The following is a 7,561-nucleotide window of genomic DNA, read 5'->3' on the forward strand; positions in this document are numbered from 1 at the left end:
CAACGCCGGGGAAAGAAAGGCGCCTCTCTTCCCTCCCTCCCTCCCTCCCTCCCTCCCTCTCTCCGCCCCTCCTGCCAGGCCTATCCCCGGGAAGGAGACCCCTCTTCAGGGGCCAAGCTCCCCCGGAGGCCTTTATTACGCAGGGAAGACGCAGGGGAAGAGAGAGAGACCCCACTAGGCTGGGAATGAATGGTCCAAGCCAATCCTAACCTTCCTGCAGGTGCCTAAGGGCTCTCTCTGGTGTTGTCAGAATCTGCCAAGGGTTGGAATTCAAACTATTAAGGAGGGAGCTGAGATGTTGAACCTATCCTACCTATCCTACATATCCTTCTTTTAGGAACCCTTCCAGGCAGGCCCTATATCCCAGGATCTGACCCCAAGTTCTGGTCACGAAATAGTATCATACGAAAGCTGACTGGCACAACCTGGGGATCACAACCAGACACAATGAAGACACCTGCCCTTGTGCTATGCTACTCTGCTGCTGAGTATGCATGCAGGCCTGTAGAGGGGGGGGGGTTAGGGGTTCAACCCCCCCCCTCGAAATGTTTCAGATTTTTTAAAAAACCTGGTTTACTCGTGAATTTTAACTGGTTAACCAAATCGCCGTGCTGAATCTATGAGATGCAAAAATTTAAAGAGTCCCTCCAGAACTGCAAGCACTATCTCAAGCAAATATTGACAATTTATTCACACTGTCATTACTTGCAGCAATAGCCGATGTAGTGAAGCAACCAAGTTGGGTGTGTGTGTGTGTTGAATGCTCTCATTAAGGAGGCCAGACTTGGTGGAGGTGGTTGACAGGGGCGGAGCTGCAGGCTATGGAAGTCTGCTCTGCCCCCTGCTGTGCTCTTTGCGGGGATTGTGGCACAGCTGGCTTAGTGCCAGCTGCATTAAGATCATTCTGAGCAAAAGGCCATGAGTTCAAAGCCAGCCCGGGTTGGAGTGGGTTTCCAACCAATTGTGTGTAGCCTGTTGTCGACCTTTGCAACCCGAGAGACAGTTGCATCTGTCAAGTAGGAAAATAAGGTACCACCTTAAAGTGTGGGGAGGCTAAATTAACTGATTTATGAGGCCATAAAGAAGACTCCAGCAAAGCATTCCAGCGGGGAAGCGTGCGGGGAATGCGGAGGTGCTTCATCAGCGTCACAGATGGACGATGAAAGCAACAGCTCCCCTGGCGGCCAAAAAAGTTAAATAGCCTCTGTGTATGTCTGTATATGTTTGTATGTCAAAAATTGGCATTGAATGTTTGCCATCTATGTGTACACTGTAATCCACCCTGAGTCCCCTGCGAGGTGAGAAGGGCGGAATATAAAAGCTGTAAATAAATAAATAAATAAATAAATAGGAGGCAGGTTTCAACACCGCCCCCCACCCGCAAAATTTTTACCCCTCTCGAAATTTCTTTCTGGCTATGGCCCTGTCTGGTATAGTCAGAATCTGCCAAGGATTGGAGCTGAGATGTTGAACCTATCCTACAGAGAAAGTATCCCACCTTGGAGGGCTTCTTTTAGGAGCCCTTCCAGGCAGGCCCTATATCCCAGGATCGGATCCCAAGTTTTCTGCTTTATTTTATTTTGTATCAAAAGCATTGCATAAATTAGAATAAAACTGAGAAAAATAGAAGGAGTGCAGGCAGCTAAATATCTTTTGACCAAAAACGGGCAACAGCACCGGCATTGTCTGTAGCCTCCAATAATTCCTCCTCTCAGTTCTTGTGGGTTTTTTCGGGCTATATGGCCATGTTCTAGAGGCATTTCTCCTGACGTTTCGCCTGCATCTATGGCAAGCATCCTCAGAGGTGAGGTCTGCTGGAGCTGGGGAAAAAAGGGTTTATATATCTGTGGAATGACCAGGGTGAGACAAAGGGCTTTTGTAAGTTGGGCTAGGTGTGAATCTTTCAACTGACCACCTTGATTCACACCTAGCCCAACTTACACACCAAGATCCACACCTAGCCCAACTTACAAAAGCCCTTTGTCTCACCCTGGTCATTCCACAGATATATAAACCCCTTTTTTCCCAGCTCCAGCAGACCTCACCTCTGAGGATGCTTGCCATAGATGCAGGCGAAACGTCAGGAGAGAATGCCTCTAGAACATGGCCATATAGCTCGAAAAAACCCACAAGAACGGAGTGATTCCGGCCATGAAAGCCTTCGACAATACAAATTCCTCCTCTGGACATGAGGCAGGGCACAATGGACAAGCATACAGATGCAGAGTTGTCTGTTCTGCTCCACAGTCACACAAGGTATGGGATTCTTTTAAGGTAAAGGTAAAAGTAGTCCCCTGACATTAAGTCCAGTCATGTCTGACTCTGGGGTGTGGTGCTCATCTCCATTGCTAAGCCGAAGAGCCAGCGTTGTCCGTAGACACCTCCAAGGTCATGTGGCCAGCATGACTGCATGGAGCGCCGTTACCTTCCCGCCGGAGCAGTACCTATTCATCTACTCACATTTGCATGTTTTCGAACTGCTAGGTTGGCAGAAGCTAGAGCTGACAGCGGAAGCTCACACCGCTCCTCGGAATCGAACCTGTGACCTTTCGATCAACAAGCTCAGCAGCTCAGTGCTTTAACCCACTGCGCCACCAGGGGCTCCGGGGATTCTTTTAAGTAGTGCCATTTTGCCAGGTTGTCTTTTGATCTGCCCACTCCACTTCTGTTAGGGACTTCCAAGTTGCCCATTCTTGGTTTGCCCCTGGAGGAAGACCCTCGTGGGGGCCATCCAGTTGGGATTTCCTGGTCTAGCTGTCCACAGGGATACCCTTGCTGTTGTTGGAGGGACGCCAAGAGGAGTGGTAGTTCTCATAAAACTTTTCCTTGATTTGAGTCTACTAGAAGGAGGCTGGTAGCCATGTAGTGGACGACTTTCACAGTGTTCAACCTTATTTCTCTCACATTTAGCAGGAACTTCCCATTGTACATCAGGAGGGGCAATGCCAGCTAGCTTGTAGAGTTTATCAACAGGTGGAGGTTTAAGACATCCTATTGATAAACTCTCAAGTTTTCTTCTTTAAACTGGATTATATGAGCCCCCCGGTGGTGCAGTGGGTTACACCGCTGAGGTGCTGAACTTGCTGACCGAAAGGTCACAGGGGGATTCTTTTAGGTAGTACCAGAATAACCACAGGATGTTTCATTCAGTGCTATGTTCACCTGCTTTGCATGGGCAGACCTATGCCAAACAGGGCAGGCATACTCGGCAGTTGAGTAAGACAAGGCTAGGGCCAATGTTCTTACTAATTTTGGGTCTGCACCCCATGTGCTGCCAGTAAGTTTCCGCAGGATGTTATTGCATGCAGCTACTTTGTGCTTGGTGTTCAAGCAGTGTTTCCTATGTGCTAATGTTCGATCTAAGATGGCACCGAGATATTTAGGATGGAAACAATGTTCAAGCTCTTGACCTTCCCAGGTGACTTACAATTTCCTGTTGGCTTCATGGTTGGTTAAAGTTTTCTGCTTTAAACTAGATGGTGCAGTGGGTTAAATCGCTGAGGTGCTGAACTTGCTAACCAAAAAGTCACAGGGTCTAATCTGGGGAGGGGGGTAAGTTCCCACTGTTAGCCCCAGTTTCTGCCAACTTAGCAGTTTGTAAACTCAACTGCCGAGTATGCCTGCCCTGTTTGGCATAGGTCTGCCCATGCAAAGCAGGTGAACATAGCATTGAATGAAACATGCAGAATAATCACAGGATGTCTTAAACCTACACCTATTGATACACTCTCGAGTTTTCTGCTTTAAATTGGATTATATGAGCCCCCGGTGGTACCAGAGGCGGCCCTAGGTAATTTTCAACAGTAAGCAAACAGTATTTTGACGCCCCCCCCCCCCAACCAATCACTGATATTTTCTGTTCATCGTGGGAGTTCTGTGTGCCATATTTGGTTCAATTCCATCATTGGTGGAGTTCAGAATGCTCTTTGATTGTAGGTTAACTATACATCCCAGTAATTACAACTCGCATATGTCAAGGTCTATTTTCCCCCAAGAGCGCCTAAAGAGCACCCCTGGGCAAAATCAATTATACTGCAAATGCTTACTTTGCATAATGGGTTGAGCCGCCCCTGAGTGGTACAATGAGTTAAACCGCTGAAGTGCTGAACTTGCTGACCAAAAATTGAATCCAGGGAATGGGGTAAACTTAATGTGTTTGGATCCTCTTGCACCTCTGAGGAGCACTAGATAATATGTGTGTTGCATATGCACCTTCAAGTCCCTGTCAACTGCATGGCAGCTCCATGTAATTCATAAGGTTTTCTTTGGAAGGTTTCTTAGAAATATAATAGGGTGCATGTACAGTGTAGAATTAAGGCAGTTAGACAACACTCTAACTGCCGTGGCTTGATATTATGGCATAATGGGAGTTGCAGTCTTCCTTGCCTAAGAATTATGGTGGTTTCTCCAACTACAACTCCCAAGATTCCATTGCACTGAGCCATGGTAATTAATAATTCTGCAGTGGAGACATAGAGCTTTGCACAATGGGGGCTAACAAGACCACGGTGGTCCTGGCAAACCCATCTGCCTCCTGATCAGTCAGTTGAAGGGGTAGAAAGAGTGTTCTCAAAGGAGAAAAGGGTAACAAGTTTTCATAATTCCCAACCTTGGTTGTCATGGAAGTTTTGTTGCAATACAAACCCCACAATCCGCAGGAAACATGCCTAGATAAGGAGACCCAATCAGCTCTCCAAGTCTGCTGGTTAGAGGCACAGGACACCTGTGAAAATGGAAAAACCACAAAGAGATTGCTAGGAACTCCCCAGGAATTTCAAGGTCCTCCAGCATCAATGGTCAACTTCCAATGGGCATGACTACAGAATTGCACTGGAGAACCTAAAGATTTCTAGACGTAAAAAAATAACTTTCTTGAGGAAGTTGATCTTAAGAGTTGTACTGGAGAACCTTGAGATTCCCAGCTAGAACAATTTAATCAAAAGAGCCGATGGTTAAAAAAATCTACTGATCCAAGGCTAGGAATTATGTATCCAGGATGGCCTAAACTTTGGACCTACTATATATAAGGACTCGTAGCCCTACAGAAGTTGTACAACAGCTGTTCACGCAACCTGGTCAGCAGTAAGTTATGACCGAAGAAGTAGTTCAGCAATGTCTCTGGGAGGCCAGGGTCTTTCCATTCCCAAGTGTACAAGCTGGGAAAGTGCCTAGAGCTCCTAAGGCCTTTCTTAGCTCAAGCCCATCCTAAGCCAAAGGATTTCAGCCAGCTTTCTAAAAATAATCATTAATCTCCAGTGAACAACTTGAGATCTAAATGTTATTGGAAGCAGAAAAGAAGCCTCCAGACAAACGCCCCCATCTCTAATTTCTTGCTTTAAACTTCTTGAAAGGAGTCCTAGGAGAGTAAGAAAGATGGTATCTAGAAGATGTCTAGCTTGGAGAAAGAGCAACAGATAGTACATTTTGCATCTTAAATGTGTCCTGATGAAATGACCTCTGATCCACCAAACTCATAACATGATACAATTATATGTAAAGTACAGATTCTTTTTCTCTCTATTTATTTACCTTTGTATTATGATATATTAGTTTGACATTTTCGATCCCAAAAGGTTCCCTTCTTGCTCATTACCTCCACGTCTCCTTCCTCCTTTTCTTCCTTCCTTCTTTATGACAGAATTTTCTTGCCAAGATTTCTTCAGAGCAGATTTGCATTCCCTTCCTCTGAAGATGAGAGAGTGTGACTTACCCAAGTGCTTATCCCTAGACTACATTGGTTTTCCAAGAGATTGATGTTGAAATGACAAGGACCATGTTGAGCAAAGTCCATCAACAATAACAGAAAAGACAGAAGTACACAAAATTGGAAATAAATAAAAATGGACATCAAACCCTGAGCAAAGAGAACCTTATTGTTCCTTAACTGAAGATCCAAGTTTGTTGGTTTGTTTGTTTTTAATAGAAGGCAGACAAGGGACTGGAATTCCACCTCCCATCAGCCCCAGCCAGCTTGACTAATGGTGAACTATAATGATGGACTCCATCCATCACAAGAGCACCAATATGAAAAGTGCCATGACTTGGAACATGCCACGTTATTGGATGCTAAGACACTGCCTGCAGACACAACAGGTCTTTTTATTTCTGCTGAGGTTTGATTCTAAGTCGTGAATGCTCAGGATGAAGGAAAATGATGCCTTTTCTGTAAAATGGCAAAATGAAGGATTTGGGGGGGGGGGGGGGAGTTGTAATAATATTTTATTTATCATGTCAGGAGCAGACCTAACATTTGATTGCGGTTCAGCCATTGATTGAGGTTCTGGGTTTGAGCCTGCCACTTTTGGACTCTCGCTTGCTGGGGTGTTCCAGCGAGTGTCTCTGTAGATCTAAGAAAACTATTTCTTGACTTAAGTCGTTGACGTGCTGGCTGATATCCAAAGAGGGGATGAGCTGGAGATGTCTCTGCCTTGGTCCTTTCACTATTGGCTGCTACTTCCCAGCGGATGTCAGGTGGTGCAATACTGGCTAAACAGTGTAATTTCTCCAGTGGTGTAGGGCACAGACACCCCGTAATAATGCAGCATGTCTCATTAAGAGCCACATCTACCGTTTTACCGTGGTGAGATGTGTTCCACAGTGGGCATGCATACTCAGCAGCAGAGTAGCATAGCGCAAGGATAGATGTCTTCACTGTGTCTGGTTGTGATCCCCAGGTTGTGCCAGAGTTTGAGGAAAATAGACCTTGACATTTGGGAGTTGGTAGTTGCTGGGATTTATAGTTCACCTACAATCAAATTGCAATGATAAATAGATAAGAAAGAACATTGACCATGTATCTTCCTTTCCACAAGCATTTTATTTATTTATTTATTTACAATATTTATAGCCTGCCTTTCTCAGCCTTACGGCTACTCAAGGTGGGTTACAGATTGGCACAATTCGATATCAGGTGCCATTAAAAACAATCAACATTACAATATAAAACATAAATAAAAACTGTTAAAGCATATAATCATTGGTGTCATCTTGTTAAAAATGTTATCCAGTAACATCGTCTGGCCATTCCATGTTCATCATTCATAGTTCCATGTTATTAAAACATGGGCACATTGCTGAGATAGGATTGTTGTTGTTGTTGTTGTTGTTGTTGTTGTTGTGTGCTTTCAAGTCATTTCAGACTTAGATTGACCCTCAGCGAGGACCAGGTAAATGACCTTGGAGGGCCGTATCCAGCCCTTGGGCCGTAGTTTGAGGACCCCTCCTCTATGATGTCCCTGCACTGGCCGATGCTAGGCAAATTATTAGCTGTTGCTAGGTGAAGTAGCCTTCTGTGATATCATTGCACTGACTGATTCTAGGTGGACGTGGCTGTTGCTAGGTGAAGTGGCTCTCTGTGATGTCACAGCATTGGATGATATTAGGTGAGTTATTAGCTGCTGCTAGGTGAAAGATTGGCTGTTAGGCAAAGTGGTCCTCTGTGATGTGACTGCATTGCCTAATGATAGGTGAGGGATTAGCTGTTGCTAGGTGAAGTGGCCTTCTGTGGTGTCACTGGATTGCCTGATGCTAAGTGAAAGGCTGGCTGTTGCTAGGGAAAGTG

Source organism: Anolis sagrei, chromosome 5 (genome assembly GCF_037176765.1).
Source record: "Anolis sagrei isolate rAnoSag1 chromosome 5, rAnoSag1.mat, whole genome shotgun sequence".
Classification (NCBI taxonomy): domain Eukaryota; kingdom Metazoa; phylum Chordata; class Lepidosauria; order Squamata; family Dactyloidae; genus Anolis; species Anolis sagrei.